This window comes from Gavia stellata, chromosome 2 (assembly GCF_030936135.1).
Source record: "Gavia stellata isolate bGavSte3 chromosome 2, bGavSte3.hap2, whole genome shotgun sequence".
Lineage (NCBI taxonomy): Eukaryota > Metazoa > Chordata > Aves > Gaviiformes > Gaviidae > Gavia > Gavia stellata.
This window is the reverse complement of record NC_082595.1, coordinates 36,938,573-36,964,390: the sequence shown is the minus strand read 5'-3', so window position 1 is coordinate 36,964,390 and position 25,818 is coordinate 36,938,573. Positions and strand designations below refer to the sequence as shown.

At 36.9% G+C, this 25,818-nt stretch overlaps 1 protein-coding gene across 1 annotated transcript in view; it reads right to left on the bottom strand.

Moving 5' to 3' along the window:
• Positions 1-25,818, bottom strand: part of PRKN (parkin RBR E3 ubiquitin protein ligase) — a 686,369-nt gene that overhangs the window by 506,307 nt on the left and 154,244 nt on the right. The window lies entirely within an intron of this gene.

Sequence of the window (25,818 nt, the reverse complement as noted above, 5' to 3'; positions counted from 1 at the left end):
TCTTATTTTGTTTTTGTTTCTGTTTTTAAACTGCAAGCAATATCTAGTACTGATATTTTCCTAACAAAATTTCCTAAAAAAATTGCAGTAAAACATAAAACGAGAAACTAATTGATCAAGAACGGCTACTGAAGGTTCCAAGACCTTCCAGAATTCAAATCGGAAGTATGCATAGGTTAACCTACTAAGATAAGTTATAGCCTCAGGTCGTTCTACAGTATTAGAAATAAATTATTTCAATTTTTATTATCTTTCTGTATTAACCATCAAACAACATGACAGAAGAGATAAAGTAATGTGTTAACCTAAATTCATCACATCTCCTTTCTAATATCTAGAAATAATCTCAAATATCTAGAAATATCTCAAAAAACCTAAGTTTAAGCCTTATGTACATTGAATTGTTCAAACTAAGCCATCAAAGGTGGGGTTAAGGAAAAATCTTGAAAGTTTAATATCCTTCAGTGCTGGGGGACAGCATCCCTGTCATTTAGGAATGGATGATAGGTCAAGAAAAACAACAACAATAATATTTCTCTAGTAAATTTTGTACTGAATGCACTTCTATGGATGTTTAATAGCTCCTTAAATATATGAGAAATAATTCCAAGCTAGAATCATAATGAATACTACATAATTAACATGGTGTCATGGTGCTGATTGCCACTTTTTCTACCAATGTTCTCATTCAAGTGAAGCTTGCAATTGTTGGAGAATCTTAATGACTTCCTACTTGGAAATATCGGAAGTGTGTCTGAGGGCAATACTAGAATAGGGCAATGAGAGAAAGATCAAGAGAAAAGTATTGGAGCAAGACAAACTATCAGGAGACACAGAAATATCCTAAGTGTTGTAACCCACTCTCTGTAAGCTCCTCTGTAAGCATTTTTCCCTGCCATCTCCACCTCAGGCTTGGTTATCTGCATTCAAGAGTGTCTAAGGTCTAGGGCCCACCATCATAACCTTGGCTCAGCCCTCTAAGGAAATGACCAAGTCGTGAGAAAGAGCTGTGAAAAAGTTTGTAGAAGGATAAAAGTAAAATGGCAGAGAGAAAGGGTTGTGGAGATGGAGTCACTAGGCCAAGGATTCAAGGGGAAAAGTACCAACATGGGTAGTTACAAAATCCCAAAGGAAAAAATGAGGGGGTTATTTGATCTGATGCTGTATTTTGAGAGCTTACAGTTTAATGATGCAAGATACACAGATGACAGGTTTCATGTATTCTCATTGGTCTCCATTAAAATCTTTCTCAGTATTTTTGCTATTAGTTCAGATTTTGCTTTTCTCTCTAGTGTATTTTCTATATTAGCTATTTCTTGATGTAGATCTTCAAATTAGCCATAGAAAAGAAATGAAGAAGGCTTGAATAAGCCACACTGCAGGTTGTATATAAGACCAGACCAACTGCTTCCTCCTGTTTGGTTTTAGAGAAGTATACAATAAATTACCCAAACCTGAACATTAGAAGTCTGAGATAGAATCTTCCTCATTAAAAAGCAGGAGTGGGTATGATAGACAAAATCTGTTGTTCCACTTTCAAAAGCAATTTATTGATCATTTTATACCTCCAACATCTCCAGAAACTTTTAAACAATGTACATTTAACAGGAACCAGGCTAATATGTATGGCTAATACATATGAATATATATGTACTTGTACCTATGTGAATTACACACACATATGTATAATGTAAATGTATGAGGCACACACTTTGTTGGTGTATAACTTTAAGAAGTTCAATAAGAATTCAGAAAACAATCCCTATTTTGCAGTTTTCACTTTCAAATATCATCAGATAAAGCCACTTATTACAGGCTAGTTTTAGTAAAATGCTTGGTAGTTTTCTCTGTCGAGTTCATTTAATTATGTTGCGTTTACCAGCCAAAAAAAATTATGAAGATATGAATGCAAAAGGTTGCTTATTTTTGATCTATGTCGGGACCTGTCTTCTCATCCCAATGAGCCACACTCTCTCTTTTCTACCTCTTCAAAGCGGATTTCCTCACAAATATCCCATCACAAAAGTATTAAAACTTTTCTCTCCCTTTAGTGTTTTATATAAAAAGAGAAAGTCGCTTTCTCTGCTGTATATCCCAATGTTTTATATTGTCTCCCCATTTAGATTTTTAAGCTCCTTAGGACCTGAACTACCTCCTTTTTTCCATGTTGTTAATGATGAACATGCTGTGGGAACTTTATACATGTTAGTGATAGCATAGACCAATTATTTTGATATGCATGACTAGTTAATCAGAAAACATTAGTCATAATGAGTATAGACCGGATACTGAAATCTCTAATCAGTCAAAACACCCATTATCATCCATATGACTGTTTAAGTGAATAAAATCTGAATAGGGATATTAGGAGCTAAGCTACCATTTTCATTTGAACTGCATTTTCATATAGATGATAATGATTACTGAGTCTTTCCTTTAACTCAGCTATTTAAAAGAGGACACAGCTACAGGAAGTCTTTCAACAGACTGACAATTACATAAAGCTAACATTGTTTCCGATTCCATTATATTTACAGTTAGACTAGTTGTGATTTGTAAAACATAGACTGCCTGTCAGAGACCTCTCAGACCATTTTAGCAATTTGCACCCACATAATGAAAGATACGTAGTTAGAACTGAAAAAAAAAAAAGTATTCTTCCAACTGTCTTCATTTTAGGGACTTTTCTTGATTCAACACAGTAGGAGGAAAAACATCTGCAGGATAAGCCCAGTAGTCTCAAAGTAGTGAAAATTACCACATAAAGCTAAATTAATAAAAAGTGTGGAGGTTGCACTTCTTCACCTAAAAAAAGACAGATGACTTAAAAGATCCCATTTGCTTTCCAGAAATACAACTGATTGATAGGTTCTGCCCCTAATATTTTCTTTTTTAACTGCCCATCTTTACATGCAAAGATTTCACAGGGCACATAGCTTTCCTCCCCAGACACATATATGCAGATGCACACATTTATAAAACATTTCTACCTGTTGATGATGACACTTACTTTTTATGATGCCTGTCTAATTTAGACCATGAGAATGGTATTTATTTGACAGCTAGATTAATCTAAACTGGTTGTGCTATATTCTACTGAGAAAAATGGGCACTTTTACGGTTTCATTCAATTCATCCTAAAATAGATATAAAAAGATATAAATATGTCAGATAAATTGTACTTATAAGGGTCTGTTTCTCTCTGTTGTGGGTATTTAGGACTATTAGGTCTGGCAGAGATATCTACATTGCAAACCTGTAAAATTAGGTGAGATGAATCCCACTTGATGATGCTGTACACAAGAACTCATGACAAACAGCTGCAGTATTTTGTGGGATGGATAACAATATTCAATAGACTAAACCTCAAAAAAACCCTATTTTGTTTCTTGAGACTCAGATACGATTTGCAGAATGTCTATGGATCTCAGGTAATTAAAGTATATGGAAGACACAGCTATTTAGAAAAAAGAAACGGACTTGTCACTGTAACAAGGACTACAAATGAAATTAAGTGAGGATTATTAAGAAGAGTTGGAATTTGGCTGAAAAGGGTGTAATGCCTGTGTAAGAGGTGGAATATCAGAAGTACTTAACAAAGACAACAGGAGGGACATTTATCTTTTTAGCTCCTTCCTTCTCAGTGAAAAATTTTTGTGTGCATAAAAACCAGGAGGCTTCTATTAATTAAAAAAATGCAAAAAAAATAGTCTTTGATCTATTTTAAATTTCTGGAATTTAGAATGGGATAGGGAAAAAGTTTATTAGGCTTTCTCTTTCAATCTTTACCATGAAAGAATCTTCTGCTTCCCTTTTCTGAGCCCCAGCATCATTTACCTTCACTTTCTTTCATATTTCACGCAAACTCTTCCTTCGTTATTGTTACCCAGCTCACTTCTGTAATTACCTTTCCCCCTTCTCATTTCCTTTCCTGACCGCTACATAAACTTCATCTTTCTCTTACTTCTCATAATATACTCTTCTCTCCTTCAGTTTGCTCTCTGATTTTCAGGCAAAGGAGCAAACATCAACACTAAAGAGCATGGCTTATATTTACAATAAGGAGTGAAGGCAGCAAAAAGAGAAAAAGACAACTGTGATGATTCTGCCAGACAGCAAAACGTGTAAAAAAATGAAAAAAGGACAATTTCATGAGACTGCTGAAAGCTTGGCAAATGATACATAGGAGACAAACAGTGATACCTTGTACATCAACAAAGCGTTCAGGACTAAGGGTATGAAAAGGTGTCCCTGAAAATGTACTCCTTGCACATGGGGAAACCACTATGCACCAACCATAACACCCCCACAACCCACCACCTTGAGCTGCTTTTTACCTCATTGAAAGGACTGAGTGTGACTTGCAGTGATAACAGCTGGCTGGAACTGGCCTATTTGTAGTTGCAGGCAGGGACTTCTGGGTTTAAGCCTAAGCACATAAGGGGAAACGAAGCTGCCCCAGAAAACTAAGCATGGGTGGCACATTTCCTACAGTATAGGCTTCAGCATGAGTAGCAGATCCAGTTGAGCACGATTTCAGCAAATACACTAAGAAATGTTTATGAATGAAAAGCCAGTTGTACTGATCAGCTCCAGCACAGCACTGGTTTCCACCTTTTTGTCTAAGTGGAATTTGAGAACATGCACACTTGTTTGAGATTTCTGTACAGACAGCAGCATGCTTAGGGAAATAGCCATGAATGGACAGCTCGACACCCAGAAACCTTCAACGCTCAGGTGCCAGGGCGCAGCACAGCAGGGGAAGGAAGGACAGGGGAGCCAGGAGCCAATGGTGATGGTATGGCAAACAGCAGCCAGGTCTGGCCAGCTGGGGCTCAGACCCACCACACCTGAGCAAGGTGAGCAGGGCAGGTGCAGCGATGGTCACGCACAGACCAGCGGTCACCAAGCAAGTCCGTAAGGATGAGGCTGGTCCCAGGTCAGGCCAGGCAATCAAGTCAGCAAGTCCAAGTCAGGATCAAGAAGATACACATCCAGACACAGCATACCTAAAAACACAGCCCAGGTATGGAACAAAAGTAGGGGCCTGAGCTTAAATGCAGCTCCCAGGCCAGCGGGCCCACTGAGGATGGGTGAGGTGGAGACCTCTGACAAGGCTTCCTGCAGCTCTTTTCACAGAAGTCTGATCCAAGGTTACACAACTGCCCCAGTTCACAGCTGGCCTTTGACACAACCAGTTAAACACCCAAGGAGGGAGGGAGGTTGAAGAAGTTGCAGAGCCTGTTGGTGCCATCACACTGAGCATGTGATATCCCAGAAAATACCTAAGTCATGTCCAACAAGAAACAAAGTACCACAGATCATGGAAAGGGTAAAATATCATGAAATCATCAGCTTCTTAATTGAGAATGCACCACAGAACTTAGGAAAAGAATTAAAAGAAACTATATTTAAATTTATAGAATGGATGCCTGCATTTACAAATTGAAGATGAGGTTGTATCAGCTTGTTTATAGTTTCAAATAGATGACATTTCACAAAGGTACATCCGCATAGGAGATCATGCACTATTTAGGCAACCACCTATTTGTCAGTACAGAATGTAAAATTCAAATCTTGCTTTCTTTGTTAGTTTGAAATTTTATTCCTAGTATTAGTGTGAAATCACAGTATCTAATTAGATGTTTCTTTTGACAGAAAGTTCAAATAACAGCATACCATCAGTCAAAATAATGGCTATTCCGACTGAGCTTCTTCTCTGTATTAGCTCTCTACTTACTTCCAGTGTCCAAAAAACCAGTTCTACTCAACTAATGTTGTCCAGATATAGGTAAGCTAATATATCAATAGTAATTATTAGCAACTATGAAAGGCTGGTAACAAGCAGCAACAACAGAATTGCTGTTAGTTTTGTTATAGTCTGTTACCCTATCACAAACCATTATGGAAAAGTTCGTTTTTCAGAGCACCCAAGGAATAAGCAGTGAGGTAGCAAAGTTTATGGAAGATAATTAAGTTATTCAAGGTACTAAAACATTAAAAAAGCTTCCTCAGCATTTTTTTAATAGAAATTACACTGTTACTGAATGAAAAGGAAAATTCCCCTGTGGCCAAATAACTGGTTAAAACACAGGAAACAAAGGTCAGGAATAAATGATCAGTTTTCTCAGTGCAGTCCCAAAAGGAAATTGTGCCAGGACTTGAGTATTCACCATTAGAAAAAGAGAAATGAACAGTGAAATGACAAAGCTTCTGGTGATATGATTTTATTCAGGGTAGTAAAAATGAAGGCCAACTGGAAAAAAACATTGACGAATGCAGGATGCTGAGTGACTAATAATAAAATAAAAAATGAAATTCATTGTAGATAAACGTAAGGTAAAGTACATGGGAAAAATAATTTTACGCAAAAAGTGATGGTCTTGACTAGTTATTACCACACAGAAACAAGATCTTGGGGGTTATAATAGATAGTTCTATGAAAATGTCAGCTCAATGCTCAGTAGCAATCAAAAAAGTAAATTGAATGCTAGGAATTATTAAGAGAGGAATAGAGGAAAAAAACCCAAGAAAACAGTGCTGTACAAATGCTGTAAAAATCCATTATGATGTGCTTCATTTTCAAAAGCATGTGCAATTCTACCCTTTCCATCTCAGAGCAGGATACAGTAGAACTGAAAACATACAAAAAAGAGGGAATGGACAATCGATAGCATCCATGCCACAATCACTTAGATACACAATGATTCCTTGGCCCAAAATATCGACAGTTAAATGGGAATATCATAGAGGTCTACAAAATCATAAGAGGTGTAGAGAAAGTGACCAAGAGTGGGACAGCATCCTGGAAAATAGCATTACCAGACTTATTTTACAACCTACTGGCAGAAGCTATGGACTGCCAAGAGGATACTATGCTAAATGAATCTTTGATCTGAGCTGGTGTAGCCATTGTCATATTTCATGTGAGAAAGAGATGGAAGTAATCTGTTACTACATTTCACTGTGCTGCTGTATCCCTTCAGAAAGACTATAGCTTGGATCTGTAGTTACAGATCCAGTGGTCCAACTTATTTTGACCCTCAGGCTGCAATGGGAAAGACAGGACAGTCCTGCTTCTGTGCAGCCCAGACCATGCCCTCGGCTGGAGGCATTCTGTGTTGCTGCCCATGAAAAAATCCTGACCCACAAGTCTTTACCAAATGACTTTCAAATATTTTTTTTTAAAGTATAGATGTTTACGCTCTTGGTTTTATCCACAAGAACCCACAAATACTGAAGATATTTAGCTTTGTTGTAGCAGATACTTTAACGATTAAATGACAACAGGTCTTTGTACAAGTCTTATGAGTCTAAACTACTAGATTATAAATCTTTATATATTTTCTTTGAACTTTCTTCTCTGTTTCTGAATTTCAAGCTGTCATCTTAAGCTTTAAAAACTGTAATTGTGTTCTGCACTTCACCTTAATTTTCTGAAGAATGTCTCTCCCACAGTAATATTCTTTAAAGTATTAAGTGTCTTCATGTTGATTACAGAATTACCATGACTTATATGCCAATGTTGTTTAAAAAGCGCTCATTTTCTGTTCTTTTGCTAATGCTATCAGTATTTTTATTAGTTCTGATCCCTTGTGCATTCAAGAGTAAGATCTGTCCAGCCATTTTTAATTTTTTGTTTGTTTTACTTTTCTAAAGATTACTTTTGTAAAGAAATATTATTATTTTGAATACTTTTTTGATATTCAGAGACATTTTCAAAGAGATTCCACCTGATGTAAAGAAACATATACCAAATAACCTGGTAGTAACGGCCAATTTTGATGGTTGAGCATACAGAACATCAGTAATTTTGCAACAGCTTAGTATTCCACAAGCACCTCCTCAGGTTCAAAAGCATTACTGAAAAATGTTATAAGCTTCAGCGATAGTTAGAAAAGATGGGAATTAACACTTTGTTTAAGTTTCATACTTTATATGAATTGATGACTCCACTGCCCTATGTCTATTCTCAGCAGAAATAAGAAAAACTTTAGAAGAGCTGCTACCTCTGGAAAGACTTGAGAAATCCATGTCTCGTCCGCAGTTGCACAACAGACCCCACACAGGTAGGAAAATGTTAATGGTGCTCTACCTAGGAGTCAGCTGGTACAGACTGTTGGCAGATTAGGTCCATGACAGTTAAACACCAATATTCACTAGCTATACTAAATTTTTCATTGCTGTAGATTCATTTTCAGATTTGTAATAAATTAATTCAACTGAACATTCACTTTTGACTCATTTTCTGCAATTTTTTTTAATGAAAACAATGACAGTAGGAAAATGGGAGCAGCAGGAGAAAGGGAAAAGGAAGACACAGAACTGAACCCTAGTAGGGAAACAACGTTGCATAGGTAAAAAATGGCAATGAAAAGCTTTTTAAAATAATTATATTAACTGAACAAAATTAAAATATTGAAGTCACACATATGAAGAGATACTGCCAGGAAGAAACAGAGGGCAGAAAATGTCATAGATGGATATGGATCTAGGAAACATTTTGGGACAGTAGCAGTAGCAGGAGTACAATAAACATAGGAAGTTGCTAGTCAAACCAGCTCCTTCCATAACATAGAAAAGGAATCAGACAGCAGCACTGTGATTTGCTGATTTTGAACAACACTACAGAGTAACAGGCATACTGTCAAAGAGATATTTTGCATAAGCAGAGAAGCTGAGCGTTGGAGATGAGAGCAGAGACTCTATCAAAGAGGTATAAAAATAGTAGAGGAAATTAACAATGAAGAAATCACTTACCTTTTAACTCTGAAAAAAAGGCACACAATAAAGGAAGAATGATGAGGGAAAGGAATATTCTCCCTGACAGGATATATAAAGCTAAATCGCTGTATAATATCAGAGATGAGCTACAAAAAGATAAGGGCTGGACCAGAAGAATGTAGAGCAGAGAACAGATGAAAGTATTGGCAATTTTCAAAAAGGATGCCACAATGTATTGATTAACAAGTGTAAGAGTTTGTCATTTCATAAGGGCTGTTGTATACTAGACAACAATAGTGTGAGGGTTTGACCAAAGAGATCATGATAAATAATATTTTACAAATTTACCTGCCTTTGATGAGCTAAAAATTAAATCAAAGAGCTTGAGCTCTTTGAGCAAGACATGCTTTCATCTTAATCATCCATCTCATTCATAAGCGTATATATATTTAGTAAGAATGATGGTACACCTTATTCTCACAAAAATGGTGAAAACTAAGAAGTATGTCACACTATATAGGGATTGTATGGACAGCTACACTGACAAGGAGCTCCAAGTTTGAATGCAATCATCTTAATTTCACAAAATAGAAATCAAATTTTTACCACTAGGGAAATAAGGTAAGGTGAGATTATGCATAGCATCAAGCCATTTCAGCATAATTAAAGAACTTTTTTTGAGAGTGGCCGTACTGAAAGCTCATGTTAGCAATAAGATACTTCAACACAAATACTGTAATAAAGATAATGGAAAGTAACTTCAACCCAAGTTACTTCTCAACAACACCCTTCCACTTTAAAAAATCAGCATCTGTAAAACACTTCTGCTAGCTGTAAAAATTGACAGTGACAGAGACTAGAAAGATCTCTGAGATTTTAAAATCTCAAAATAATCCAAACTCCCAACCTCTACATTTAGCAAGAATCTGAATTTGCCAAACCATATTATTTGTAAAGAACAGATGTTTTTAATGGATAAAAAAGTATATGATGTATATGATGTGAAATTTATGAATGCAAAGATTTGCACACTCACAATTGCAAGAAAAACTTCTTGGTTGCATTTAGAGAGTGATAATGTCTTATAAAACAGATCAAATGGACATTTCTGTAAATGGAAATAAGTGACATTTATGTTTCAGTTATATTACAAGCTAGAATTTAGATTAACTTCTGTTTTACCTCTCCACCAACCTCTTGCATCAGAGTCTGAGTGATAACAATCAGAAAAAGTGGACAACAGATAAATGTACAATTGATTAGCAGATTAAGGATACTGTGGTTACACACACAGACACACACATGCATTTACACTCATAAACTTTAGGGCTTCAAATTTAACACAAAGCCTTTTAAAATATTAAATAAACATATATCAAGTGACATTTATCAACTATTGGAAAAGGAAAATCATTGTATAAAATACACATTATAAATCCCATTATTCAAAACTTAAAAATAAAGCTATAAAAAAGAATTGGAATGCATCTTGAATTAAAAAAAATGAGTTCCACCAACATTATATCTATTCCTTAAAATTGTCTTACAGTTACCTGCACATATACATACACTTTTAAAAGAGTTTCAGATCCAACTACTATGCAGATTTTCAGAAATTTTCTTTTAAAAATATTATCCTATAATTTATAGTATATTCCTAAATTAGTAAAAATATCATAATGTAGGGCTGCAGAACCTAATACAGACCTCAGAAAATACTCTAATCAGCACTTAGTAAAAGAAATCCACAGCTACTGACAGGCCACAATCCAGGAGAGAAGAATGACAAATATTTGGAAACCTCATTATGGAAGGTGCTACAAGCTTTTAATAAAATGTAACTGATAATATAAACTAGTCAGTTAACTGCTGACAAAAAAAAAAAAAAGGGCACAAATAACTTTGGAAAAGTATTTGAGACATACCTTGTACAAATATTAATGACAGATGCAGCTTACTGGGAGATGATCCTAAGTAACACCCTAGAAGCTATGAAAGGGATTGCAAGGTGGATGCTTACTCTAAAATTCAGGGACAAAGCCCGTCAGGAATTGAGCTTATAACTGAACAGCTAATCCATTCCCCTACCACAATGTCCATTTTTTTCAGTCCTAATATTGAGGGACAAACTGAATAACTGGTTTGTCAAGGCTTTCATGTTTTCTTGACCAAAAGAGAGTCCCTAGCCTGAATGACTGAATATACAAGAAACAGCATTATTTCTTTATAAACTAAAAGAAATTGAGACTGTAACAAAACTTGTCTCTTTTCATATCATCCCTGTTTGGAAGCCACACTAATCCTCTCTGCATCCTTCCAGCTTTAGCGTATATGCTGCAGGTTCAGTATGGTTTCAGGTACTGATTTCAAGAATCTACACCAGTGATAGACACAGAAATTACATTATCAGTTACATAGATGGTATTATAAGTTTATGCCCACAACACTGACCATCTTCAGAAGTTCTGGAGATAATTGACAAATCCAGAGTACCAAAATGTCGTAATATTTTTTCTCTTTGTAACTGGTGCTCTACTTAAGGCTAGAAAGCTGTTCAAGTGAAAGCTTTCTTTTTTAGTTATACTGTATATAACCATTGTGTATTTAAATAAAGAAAAAAGTGACAAGTAACTGCTTATCTGACTTATGACTACAGCTAATCCTGCATGTTCTTTCCTTTTCCTTAACAAGCACTACATTATTATTCTAGCAGAAAAATAAATGACTAGCGAAAACAGGACTGTCCATTAATGTACTAAATAACTTGACAGTGCTTTTATTATAACAAATATTTCAGTGTGTTACAAGATGTTGCACAATTACAGTGTACCACAGAAGCTGCCTTTTCGATTGATCTCTGGTATTCCTTTTCATTCCCAATGCCCTGCGTGTCAGCCTCTTCACTCTGAAGCTCCCAGAAAACTAGAAGTTTAAAAATCATTTACTTCTCTTAGAAATAATAGGAAGCAGGAAAACAGCTTGGGAAAGATGTATCTATAACTCAGTTGAAACAACATTTTTCACCACAGAGAGAAAACACCAGTACCAATACTACAAAATTGAACTATTTAGTTTCCAAAACTCACTATTTAATGACATGGGTGACTTATTATTTCATTAAAAGTAGTATTTTGAGGAAGATCCTCAGCTGCTTCTAAAGAAGTGACAAGATCTATATTAGTTGACAATCGCTCTCTGAAAGACTTGTCCAGAAAAATGGAAATCATTGTGTAAAAATGGCACTTCACCATGCTGTATTGCCACAACATAATGGGATGGTCATTGCATCACTTTCATATAATGCAATACGAGGACAATGTTGTGAAGAGTAGGAATAGATTTTAAGAAAAAAGTCAACTTAGAATTTCACATACTGTGTTCATATATGCGCTAAACTGAAATGCTGGATATGCAGCAACACCTGTTGGCTTTTAGAAGACAGTTTTGAAAATATAAACCTAAATCAAGAGGTTTCTTTATCTCTTTAAACCATTCAGCAAAAAGGTGTGGGAAGAAGGGATGCAGGTCTTCCAGGCTATATAAAACCAGCCCTAGATATTTAAGCAATGAGCAGTAAACAGCAGCTATTTAAAGTAACATGTACTACAGTGTTCAATTTTTACACATGCAAAGAGCTAACTTCCTCCTGTGGAGGAAGGAAAACACAAAATAAAGTATGTCAGGAAAAGAAGGAAAGCCAGACAGATAATGAAGGAGACAGAGTGCACTTGTAATTGTGCCCTAGGACCTTGAACCTCAAAGCTCCTCTAGCCCTGCATTAACTAACAGAATTCCCCATCCACAGGTTAGCTGAGAGGCAGCAAGATTCATTGCTTTAAAGTTAAATGCACAGAAAATGGAATCATAGTAATCCTCACTGACACATTTACATATAAAGCCTGCTGAGCATCTATGTCTGTTATTTGATAAGAAGCATGGAAATAATATTGTCAGTCTTTGAAACAGTGATATAGACTACCCTTGCAACTCCTACAGTTGCCTCAACACATCTGAAAATTCCCTGCAGTGAGGTGGTGGTACCTACCATCTAGTGAGCTCCCTTGCTTTGCCATGATACTTGATTCTACCTATGAGAGCTTTGAGCTTCAGCTCATAACCATTCCACACTGCACTTTGAGGAGACCCTTCGGGGGGTCTCCAGCCAGAAAACCTGTTGGCTTGATCATCTTCATAAACAACAGGAAAACACACTTTATTATCCAGAAAGAGTAAAATGGCTTCTCTATCAGAAGGAATTAAGCTAATGTTTAAATACTTAAAAAACCTCAAGATTAAGTTTCTAAGACTGTAACTAGATATCTGTCACTATAACTCCTTGATTACCCCTTTTTACCTTAATGCAAACCTATGTTCAAGTGAGAATGCAGTAATATGTAGGCCCTGTGGGACTTCTCAGTAAGAGATATTATCGATATACCATATGGTTCATTTATTAGGATGTTCTCTGATTCATCAATTATTAGACATTTTTGACACTATATGTACAGCATCTTTAAATGTGATATTAGTATTAAATGTTCATTGCATTTTAGAGACTAAAGTGCATAACAATTGTCTTCTCAAGAAGATTAATTTAAACCAAGTCCTACTATCATTCTTCAACCTGTTTGTTTAGTTTAGGAAACCACCCTCTACCCCACGTTAGTATTCCTACCGCATGACCTGTTGAGATTCCACTCCTCACCACACTACGTACAGAACAGAACTTTAGCAACTGGTTGTTACCTTACTCCTGATTAGTGTAACGCTGAACCAGCGGCTGCCAGCTTAACTCTCAGTTGTTTCTGTAGTGCCACACCAACCAGTTAAGCCAATTGATTTCTGAGAATGGTTTTGTCAAAGTTAAACAGAAATGCTTAAAGACTATTTTGTACATTCAACTTGAGATGTACATCATACCTTCTTAATCTCCATAGAAGCTCGTTCCCTTTCTCCCATCTTACATGAACTTTCAATACGAAAGAAAGCATTTTTTTTCCTTTCCATACAATCCTTCTGAGAGTTTCACAAATGTATGTGCTGGGGGGTGTCTTCTTTCTAGCTTTGAATTCCCAGGCCACACTGTAAGTTAGAAGACATTCCTGAAGCCTCTAAAGAGACAAGATCTCATCTAGATGCCTCCCCACTTCCTTCATCAGTAACCATTTGATTTCTAGCTGATTCTCATGTGTCATTCAATGAAGGATCACAATACTCTAGAAAACAATCAAGATATTATCTACTTCTCCAGTACTTAACTCAGATTCCTGATCTACTATGTATCTGTGCAGGAGGTAATAAACCCTGTAGTTCTGCCTTATTTATAGTATATTTATAAGCCATTCAGCCAGAGAAAGAGATTTCAGTACCTGGACTCTGGGGGACTACAGGAAAATAGGGATAGTAAAATGAAATATGGAAGAGATAAAGGAGAAAGAGCAGAATGAAAGCTGTTGTTACAGATGGCAATATTTAATGAAGATCTTCGTGCCTGGATGGCAGAAATAAAATGTATTTGTTCACATCTATACTGCTAGATTTAGTGTACATGAAAAATCTCTACTACAGATTAGGAGACAGAATGTGGAGGACAGGTAACACTTCTGTTTGAAACAGAATATTTTGCATTTCCATCCTAAATATTAAAGTTATAAAGAAGATATTGCTCAAGATGAGATGGCTACGGCCATCGTTATGTTCCTAACAAGTTAAAAATCACTGTGGGCAATGAATGTTATGGGGTTATGAAACCAGGATAAGATCTATAGTTATTCACCACAGATTAGGTAACAAGAGATATAAAAGAGCAATATCCATAATCATTAATCTGCATCAAATCTTGAATTTAGATCTTGACCTTCCACAGCTGAAGACAGTGGAGATTTTGCTATTTATTTCATTATTATTAGCATAAGCACAACATTCTTTTCAAGAGAACTAAAATCTGCTTTGGGGAAGTCCCTGATTATGTTAATCAGGGTCTTCATCTGGCCATATCTACAGTTCAGACTTTATTTAAAACGCTATTGTTGTTTGATTCAGCTACTTCAAAAATAATTTGTGGAGGCTGAGAAGAGTTGCAGTAGATAAAAACTCAGTTGCCAAGTGGTATACCTTTAAACCAGAAACCAACTGATTATTGCCAGCTAGAGTTTTCTTCCAGTAATATATACTGAGTATTTATTGTGTGACAAAGCTAAGGAGAAAACTGTGGTGAACAAAAGGACAGACCAGGTACTTTGGTTGCCCAGGTGAACTTTTGATCTTTGTTACAACTTTGGTTAAAGCATCTTCATAGCAAATATGCAATAAAATAATGTCACCCAGCACTGGAAACCAGGATACCAGGGTTTATCATAAAATCCTTGACAAGTTGTGCAGTGTTGCATGCAGCTGAACATCAATGAGTACAGCACATCGTGAACAGGCTCAGCCTGGAATATGATATCCTGCTGTTCCCCTTCCCCTGCACCTCAAGTCCCCATCCCCATATCCGTATGTTTCTTTCTTTCTCTCTGTCCCTGTCTTTTGACAGATAAATGTCAAGACCCACAGAACTGACTGATTCCCCAGTAGACCATCATGGAAGCTTGGAAAGAGGGTGCTGGTACTCAGCAAATATGTTGGCTTTCAGGGTCCCCTGGGACACTTTGCTCCAGGATGCAGCTGTTACCTTTGATTTTTCAATCTTCGTCTTGCTGAGTGGGAGGGTAGTTAAAATATATGAGCACACATATATGTGTATTTTTTAAAAATACAAATATATGTATACCAGATGGACTTGCATGATAAGTGGAAATTTAGTTACAGATATTCTATTCCAGAAATGCAGAAATCTTTGCAGGTAGATAGGCTGTCAAAACTAAATCTGAAGCATTCCTTTGCAAATACCAGTTATGGCAGCAGTTGGATATAACTGCTAAATCAGAATCTGACATGTTCTCAAGGTCAAAGACCTAAGGCTGAATACCCACATAGATGCCAACAGTACAGATAAGCTTGTAAGATACAGTTTCAGGTGTATCAGTAAATAGAAAGATTCATGATTTTTGAACTAGCATTCAAAAATGCTGGTTTTGAATCTTAAGGTTAACCATTAAATAAGGACTTCCAGACCCTGGATACCTCATGAAGGAAACTGTGATTCTGAGATAGTAGTTGTACGAACAATGGTGCCACAGCACATATAACCCAGCCTAGAAATATTCCAGACAGTTTCACTTGCAGGCCACTGTCTCATTCTGTCTCATAAGTGAAAGGCAGATCAGGGAAGACATTTTCTTCATTTATTTTCCTTTCAGTTTTATAATTTGATCACAAATGCTGTAATCCTACCTAAGTTCACCTTTCTGCCCAGTGCCAACAGATCCCATAGAGTATCAACATTCCAGAAGCTTGTAGCAAGTATTCAATAATTACAAAGGACAATGGTTGTTTGCACAGCATGGATCTTCATTCTGTTCCAACTGAATAAAATCTTAGTTGCTGGGTATAATGTAGGCAGTGTTGTCTCATGAAGAATGTGTAAGGATGAGCAAGGTTTAAGCAAAAGGTTCAGTGTAGCTCAGAGCAGGGGAAAAAAACCCTACACTGAAGGATTTTTGGAAATCCACATAAAGCTGATATAGAATCTCAGTTCCTGTGGTTAGATATTCTGTAAAAGAAAGAAAGAAACAAACAAAAAGACAAAAAAACAGAGGCACAAAAGATGAACAAAACAACTGAAATCCTTGCTGGCAGTCTCTGAAGAGAAGCCTGAATGGGCACAAAGGCCACTACCTTGGCGTTTCCAACAATAGTCACCCAGGTAGCAGTGGAAATGTGAAACAAATTCACCGAAACAAAGCTGATGGCAAAATTCTGAAGACTTTTGGCACTGCAATGCAAGAGCATTCGCTGACTTTAATTCTGCTTTTCTGTGAATATGAATTAGCTCTTTTGAATTGACTGTCTATTTTCCTACCACAAGCATTCTTTTCTTCAAAAAAGCCCCACCAGAGAATCTGTCTTCCTCTGCCAAATGCAATGATCTTTTTCTTTCACAGAAGTTCAAAATTAGTCCCATTGAAGCTATTTATCTTTATAAAGAGAGAGCAGGTTGTGTTTTGTATGGCTATTTTTTATCTTCTAGTATCAACTCAGTTTATTAAACTATCTGTTCCACGTAATTACTTTCTGTAGATCAAGCCTTTCTAGTAGGTCTGTTCTCCCAATGTCCTTGCTGTGTGCACAAAACTCCCAATGACATTAATGATTCTCAAGCACGTGACTTGAGAGAAGACTATATCTCATGTCATTTCGAGGGGTAAGAGTTCATAGCAGAGACCAGGTAGCGCAAGCACTAAGCTGCACAGTAGCAGCAGCTACTGGTTTTTAATGAACTTTAAACAAAGCATTCTTCTTATTTGTGTCTCATAATTGGACTCTTCCTGTTAGAAAAGAATCACCCTACATCTCTATTGTCGTGTTTTTACACATAAGAGGTGTTTCCTAGGTGTTACTTTCCTATTTTTCCCAGTGGCATTAGTAATTAATTCATGCCAACAATTATTTTGGAAAGCATAACATGTATAGTTTTGTTTAAGCAACACAGAACAATTTCCACCTACAAATGCCACCTCCAGCTGGTGGCATAAAGATGCGAGTGATGCGTTTGCAGAAGAAAGACCATCCATGCTGTCACCCATAAACAATCAAAATACATTCCAAGGACACAACAGTGTTTCCACCCCACCCCTTGACACAGGGGAGTTAGCAAATGTTACTGGCTTCAATTAACATGAAAGGGCCTTTAAAAACAATAAAGTAATTAGACACGTTCATGAGAGATAATTACGTCATGTAAAGATGAGCATTCCCAGAAGTGCTTTTGGCTCTATTAGAAAAGAACATTTCTCCTCTCAAATGAATTTCACAAACATGCAAGGTGTGGGAAAATGGCACCATTCTCATCAGTGTTAAAAGCATATGATACAAATGAGGTCTCCAGCATGGCACTGACTGCAATAAATTATCAACTGTGTGTTCTGTTTTCTGAAATGGGCTCAATTTATCATTTTATTGAAAAGGTTCCATTATGCTAATGTCTTATAAAATCACTTTTTGCTGTTGCAGGAAAGTGAAGAGGGGATATCAATTTTTATATATAGAACTTGGAAGTATTGCAGCAGTGAGCTGTCAAGGGTTAATAACCCTAATAGAAGATAGAACATACATAAGAGCAAACTTCCAAGGACTTTGTAATGACAAAATTTCATAACCCTTCTGGAAGCAGAAAAGCTAGAATATTTTTCTTAAGCTTAACTATTTCAAAAGAAATTTTGACAGAATTAGCAATAGTTAATTGGTGGGCTGAAAACTCTCCCTCTGTTCTCCAATTAACCATATAATTGACACTGGACACTGTTTAGGAAGTGCTATTTCAATGAAGGTCAGGTTAGAGAATGACATTATCATTCTTGTCAACTTACCCAGATAGCAGACATGAAGGATAATCAGACAGAGGTGATTACTTGCGAAAAGGAATATTCCATCTCTAAATATGACATTATATAAGAAGAATGTTTTCTTTCTTTTGAAGTATTGGATACAAAACAGGTAAGTATTAGAAGAGGAAGAGAACTAGATTTCGATAGACAATTGGTTTGATCTTGTATGACAGCTCTTTTGTGGCTGAGATATGACTTGTGTCCAGAAAACCTCTTTTCTGCTGTGCATCAAAATGTAGACTATTGTTTCAGAAACATTACCATCTTACGAATAATTTTTAACGGGAAGCATTGTCTTATGGACATGCCTTCCTTTACCTTGAAACATACTCATACAGCATAATCCTAGAAGCTACAACAACTAATCAAGAGGGATAATTTAGCATATACTGACATGATCAGGCTGCTCAGGGAAGTGGTTGAGTCACCATCCCTGGAGGTATTTAAAAGACATGTAGATGTGGCACTTAGGGACATGGTTTAGTGGTGGACTGGGCATTGTTAGGTTAATGGTTGGACTCGATGATCTTAAGGGTCTTTTCCAACTTAAATGATTCTATGATTCTATGACTGCAATATATTTTAGCAGTTGAAAACAAGGAAATGGAGCTAGAGCACTGTGACCGTTATCTCAATGGATCATCAATAAATACCCTTCTGGATCTCAGAGCTTCAAACATGGAACACAGTTCAAGAACTTCTGCCATACAATATTTACCAAACAGCTCTTTTAAAACTTTAAAGATGTTCTCATTCAACACATAGGAAATATTTAGCAGGATTGATTTAAAATTAAATGTAATCTCACTGTATCATATAAAACAGTTATTGTAATACTCTTCTCTTAGTACACACCTGGATTTTCAGACGTCAGATGCACATACTTAAAATATGGTTACTTCTGAAAATCATATTGCAACGCTGTGATGACCTAGTTGGGTATGATGTGAAAGCATTTTGCATTAAGTATGTGAGCAATGTGACAACCAAAGGGACAAAGATATGTGTAGTTGCACACAGGAGGCATCCAAATGACAAAAGGTTGTAAACCAAAACAAAATAAAACAAGCACGAGGGACTGGAAATGGGCAGAAAATCTAACATCTTGCAGGTATGGAACACCTATGAAGGGTAGCTGGCGAAACCAAAACCAACAGAAGCCATAAGGAGCACAGAGGAGATTCCCTTTCGGGACAGGGCCAAGTAGTATAAAAATATCAAACAAGAAAAGGAAAGATGGTGAGGAAGGAAGAAAAATCTGCTTTTGTTCCAGTTTCTCATGTCAAAGAGCTCTCAGGCCTGATCAACTCGATTTCTGTGACTACAATGCATCAGTGCAACCTACATGGCATCAGCTCTGTGGTATTGCACAGTCACAGCAAATTTAGGATAAAAGGTCTAACAGTTGAAGTGTAACAGTTTTGTGTATGTAATGAATGCATCATGATAATGATTAACAATGTGCAGGACCTAATTATTAGCACAAAGAGAGTTGTTAATGCAGGAATTTTGTAAAGTTTTCTTTTAAGGTTTAAAACAGATTTGTACGTACAGTAAATTTACGCTTCCCAGAAAGTATTTGCCAAAATCAGAACAAGTATATTATTGCTGAGTTGGTACTTTATTCTGCTTTTCTAAAAAAGTAAATTAGTACCTTCCCTTTTCTGGATGTAGATTGAGCCTCAAATTGATATTGAATTTCATATTTAAAAGTTTGTAAAATAATGCATTATAAAAAAATCTGAATCAAATGTAGATTAAATCACAATGTGCTGCATAATGCATTTTCATTTATATTAAAAGAGGTTTAATCCTAGTATAAAAGTAAACTGTCAGTGCACCAAATTTGAAAATACCATAGTAACCTAACAAGTTACTTGAATGTGTCTACTGAAACAATACATTGGTTGCGTATTAAGCAATTTATTACTTTTTCTTGTACAGCAATATGAACCTTATTCAAATGAATGTCTGTCAAAAAGAACTACCATAACAACCACATAACCACCATTAAACAGTGTATTAATGTTTCAAGAAATTTAAGAAAGGTCCATGTAAGTATCACAGAATCACAGAATCACTAAGGTTGGAAAACACCTGTAAGATCATCAAGTCCATCCATCAACTAACACCACCATGCCCATTAAACCATGTCCCACAATGCTTCGTCCACACGTTCCTTGAACACCTCCAGTGATGGTGACTGCACCACTTCCCTGGGCAGCTTATTCTCTTATTGTACTCTGATTGTTCATTTTTAGAAAAAAATTTTGATAGCTCTGGGAAAAAGGACCTAATTACTAAATGCAAATTTCACAGAATACTGATTTCCCCTCCTCAAACTACTGATTTACAATACTACGGACCTAAAATACATTCAATTAATTAATTTATAACTAATGCGCAAATGATTTGTACAGATGCCGAGGGAAAATAATCTTTAAACTGATTAATTTCCTACATAAAAATGCAGCTAACTGACAGGAGAGAAATTTTAGTAATCTTTCTTCTCTTTTCTAAGGGAATAGTAAATTTTTAGATATTTGGTTTTGTGACACAGCAAAGCAAAATTAGGTCCTGGGAAAGTAAGTTCAATGTTGTCTTAGTTTTGTCTGGTGCAGTTGCTGAACACTTAGAGAGCTTCATATCTCAGAGTATCAACAGAGATGTTCCTGCAGCGCTGGAGGCCATTTTGGATGGATCAGTGCTCATATTTTGATGGCATTGTCAAAAAGAGAATAAGAAAAAGCTGCAGCTGCAGCTGTACTCAGCTTGGTACTGGGTAGGGGTACTCGGCCTAACATCACATTAAAATGGGGAGGTAGAGATGTACACCATACCATTGCCCGACGTGGAACTAATTCAACATTATAACTTTTATAAAAATGTGGAGTAATTTTAAAATACTTCAGGAGCTTAGACTACTCATTTACTTCAAACAAACCTGCACAAAAATTCTTATCCTTTTAGGCTTTTTGATTAAAAGAATCATAGTAAAATGTAATATCAATTACAGAGCACAGGAATTTTAACACACCGTCAACAGAATGCTATTCTAAAAGTATTTGTACAGTGTCAGCAATATCCCCAGTTAAATTGATTTGTGTTTTTTAATTCATCAGAGCTTCTCTTGGAAGTATGCACAGTTCTGACTACCCAAACCGTAAATTGTGGCTTTCCCTGCTAAAAGTTTTTGCCTGTGTCTTTCATATATCAGACTCTTACATAGACTGGGAACCAACTCATCACTTTATGCTTTTAAGCACTGACAAAACTGAGGTTCTGGTAATGACAGTTTTACCTGCCCTAACTCATAGCTGTGTTATTTGTAAGGACAGGAGGTTTTAACATATGTTAAGTTTTGGTAAAGCATTTCCTAAGTAGGTGGAAAAGAATCAATCCCTCTTTTTGCTAGAATTTACAGCTTGGCAAACCTAAGTCAACATACACCAGTACTTTATTTACTCTTCTGTGAAATGAGGAACATGGAAAGATAAAGAGACAGAAACGACTTGCATGCAAGCAGTTTTAAAAGGCTAGCTAAAGAACACCAGGATATTCTAGGGAACTGACCAGACGAGTGCTATTTAGAAATTGTAAAGAAGAAGACCTAAGTAGTGATGACCACATCTAATAGATTCAGACAAAATAATAAACCAGCTGACAATGGATTAAACTGGGAATTAAATAGATAACAACATTAAAATATCAGCTTACAGAAAACAGATGCTGTCAAACTAACTTTTCTTGGGGTGGGGATTACAAATTTGCTTGACATGGGTAGCTGATAAATACACTTAGAGAGGGAAGTAAAGTGATTCCGTAGTCTGACCTCCTGCCTAGCACAGTCCATACTACTTCTAGGTTGGAGTCCAATCTTTGTTGTTAGACATATGTTTCAGAAAAATGGCCTGTATTTATTTTTAAATGACCAAATACAGAGAATTCTTACAAGCCAGGATAACTTGCGTCAGTGGTTGATTTCCTGGCAAGTTAAAATCTATGTGTGGTATTTGTATTTGCTGGCTTTCGGTTTCTAGACAATGAAAGCTTAAATGCCAAAATAGCTTGTAAGATCTAAGACTCCCCTGTTATCAAATTTCCACTCCCACAGACGCCACAAGATTATACCAACATATATAAACCAATCATGACCTCCAGTTTTGTAGGATTCTTGTGACTTTTCTCCAGAACCTTCTAACAGTTTTTTCAGCAGCTTTTCTAAAGTTTAGACATCAAAATGGTGCGTTATATTCCAGTTTTAGTTATGTAAGTATCAAAAGCAGAGGAAAAACATACTCTCCACTCCGCTGTTTTCTGTTTATACTTCCAAACATCATATTAGCTTTCTTGGACCTGGCATCATGATGCAATCTCATATTCAGCTGATGAGCCATACGAACCCTTATAATCTTTTTCAGATTCACTGTTTCTCAGGCCAAAATCCCTTCACCCTATACATGTATTTACTAATATGCAGTAACTTATGGACCATAGTTTATTTGCTTAAATCTTGTTTATCAAAGTACTTTGTCCCAGGTATTGGACAGATTGTACATGAGGTGGGGCTGAGGTAGGATGAAGGTCCTGTGCTGAGATTTTTTCACTCGTTCATTAGAAATCATGCAAGGTGTTATTTAGCAGACATAAGAAGGCATTTCTATTACATTTGCCTGGAGAGAGAGGAAACCTGGAAATCATAGAATCACAGAATCACTAAGGTTGGAAAAGACCTGTAAGATCATCAAGTCCAACCTGAAAAAAAAAAAAAAACCAAAAAAAAAAAACCAAACAAACAACCAAAACCCACCACACAACAACAACAAGCCACAACCCACCCAACACCACACAGCACCATGTCCATCAAGCTACATGCCACAATGCCACATCCACACGCTCCTTGAATATCTCCAGCGAGGGTGACTCTACCACCTCCCTGGGCAGCCTGTTCCAATGTTTCACCACTCTCTCAGTAAAGAACTTTTTCCTAATGTCTAGCCTGAACCTCCCCTGGCGCAACTTGAGGCCATTTCCTCTAGTCCTGTCACTCGTCACTTGGGAGAAGAGACCAACACCCACCTCTCTGCAACCCCCTTTCAAGTAGTTGTAGAGAGCGATAAGGTCTCCCCTCAGCCTCCTCTTCTCCAGGCTAAACAACCCCAGTTTCCTCAGCCGCTCCTCATAAGACTTGTGTTCCAGACCCCTCACCAGCTTCGTCGCCCTTCTCTGGACACGCTCCAGCACCTCAATGTCTTTCTTGTAGTGAGGGGCCCAAAACTGAACACAGTATTCGAGGTGCGGCCTCACCAGAGCCGAGTACAGGGGCACGATCACCTCCCTGCTCCTGCTGGCCACACTATTTCTGACACAGGCCAGGATGCTGTTGGCCTTCTTGGCCACCTGGGCACACTGCTGGCTCATATTCAGCCGGGTGTCGATCAACACCCCCAGGTCCTTTTCTGCGGGGGAGCTTTCCAGCCACTCGTCCCCAAGCCTGTAGCGTTGCCTGGGGTTGTTGTGGCCGAAGTGTAGAACCCGGCACTTGGCCTTATTGAACTTCATCCGGTTGGCCTCAGCCCATCGAAATCTTTGATCCAGAGATTATTTAGATCCATTTTTATGTCTTTTTCAGCCTGTTAATGAATGTCAAACTTCTGAATTTCTCATGGACAAACACACATTGTACATTAAAAACACAGTGTAAGTAAGATGGTTCTCCAGACCAGTCAAGAGTTCCTTTCATTACTCACTACTAAAGTGGGGGTGAGTTGGGAGGAGGATGTTCTGTTATGCTTTTCTGCAAGGAGCAAATAATGCCCCTTAGTGGAGACAGGATGCTAGGCTATAAGGGGTTTTGTCTGATCAAGTGCAGCAGTTTATACTACTTAAGCATATTACTTACTTATATAATAGCAGTACAATATAACAAGAGTTGTCTGGTAAAATTCTACGGTTTGACCTCCAAGCACTCAAATCAATACTTCAAAAATACTAATTTTGCAGTCAAATGCTGCAAAAGCTTCTGGGAGAAGCAAAAGTTACCACAAATCTTTTTCCTCAGAATTCAAAGGAGGGCAAATAAAACAAAAGCAGGGCAGGAACACAGGGTCAGCATCCTGTGGTAACAAATAGAAATACTTCAGGCTTCAGAAGAGATGAAGTCTCTCAATGTTTACTGCTACAATTACAGAATAGCTGTGTAGCATGTTAGACTAAACAATAATCAATGAATGAATCCCCTGCCTCTAAATTGTGAGTTTAAATTTGTACTCTACTCATTGCATGTGATGTCTCACACACAGAAAAGAAGATTGTACTTGGTTCTACTGTATAGGTTTCTACTGTAGACTGATCACCGCAACAACCATCCACCTTCTAAGACAATAGCTTGTTAAGTATAATTTCAAGCAGCAGGGGTGGCACACGCAGCCTTCAGCCACTCATTCCCACTACTATTACTCATTTAGCTGTGCCAAACAAAATCCTTGCTACACAGTAAAGTTGATTGGAAAACTGATCTCTGAATTAATCTTTTTTTTTCTTTTTTTCTTGCTGGATTATTTTTAACCCAGACTACTCTTTAACTCAGTGAATTATGTGACTATAAATTAACCTGCCCCAAACCCTAATAAGAAAGACATGAAAATCCCCCATATTGAATAAAAGTGGCGGGGCTGAACAGACATAAGGACAAGTTTTCATAGTGAGAGTCAAAACAAGCAAAAGAGAAGATACCAGGCTTTTAAAAAGTACTTGTTACTAACATCATTCCAGGCAGAACTGTCGGTCATTAGAGTGGCTCTTCTTTTTTTATTTCTTATGATAAAAAAATCTGTTTAACTTAATCACAGATAAAACTAGTCCACATATATTCTTAGTTCATTTTTTCCTCAGCTGTTGTTCTGCAATGAAAATATTTGCTGCAATAGAAGACACCTATCAGTTTGTACTTGGCTTCACAGTTTGCAGTCTGTGGAAAAACATACCACATGACAAATTTTAAAAGGCCTTACACACGCATAAACTATTCTGTAAAGTCCAGCACAACTATTAAAGCCCTGTACATATCATGTACAGCAGTGAAAAAACAAACAGGGAGTAGCATTAAAAAGCTCACACCATTGCCTTGCTTTTGACAGTAAGCACAGCCTAAAACCCTCTCCCTAGTTTACCAGATTTAAATGGGCATGCGCCCCTCTTATATCATTACTCATTCAGACTGCGAGATGTGGATCATTAAGCTGGGTACTAATTTGTTCCTAAACTGCACTCATTCATCATTAGTTGGCAGTGAGAGGTTGATCAAGTCAGTTGTGGAATACTTCTGTGACCCTTCCACGAATTGTATATTTTCTGCATGAGTTACTTAAGAAATTCTCTAGAAGTTATTTTAACAGTTTTAGTAGCCATTTTGTTAAGCATGATGATTTCTGTAGTCAGACAAGTCACAGAGGTATCTCTGTCATATTCACAAATTGTCTTCTGTACTCTGGACCTATATGCTTGGTACTGTCTTTCGTATTGTATATAAAGGGTATTTGTGAACTGTTCTTTCTTAAAAGACATCTCTAATGGACTGTTATGACAAATCAGGACAGAGTCTGGT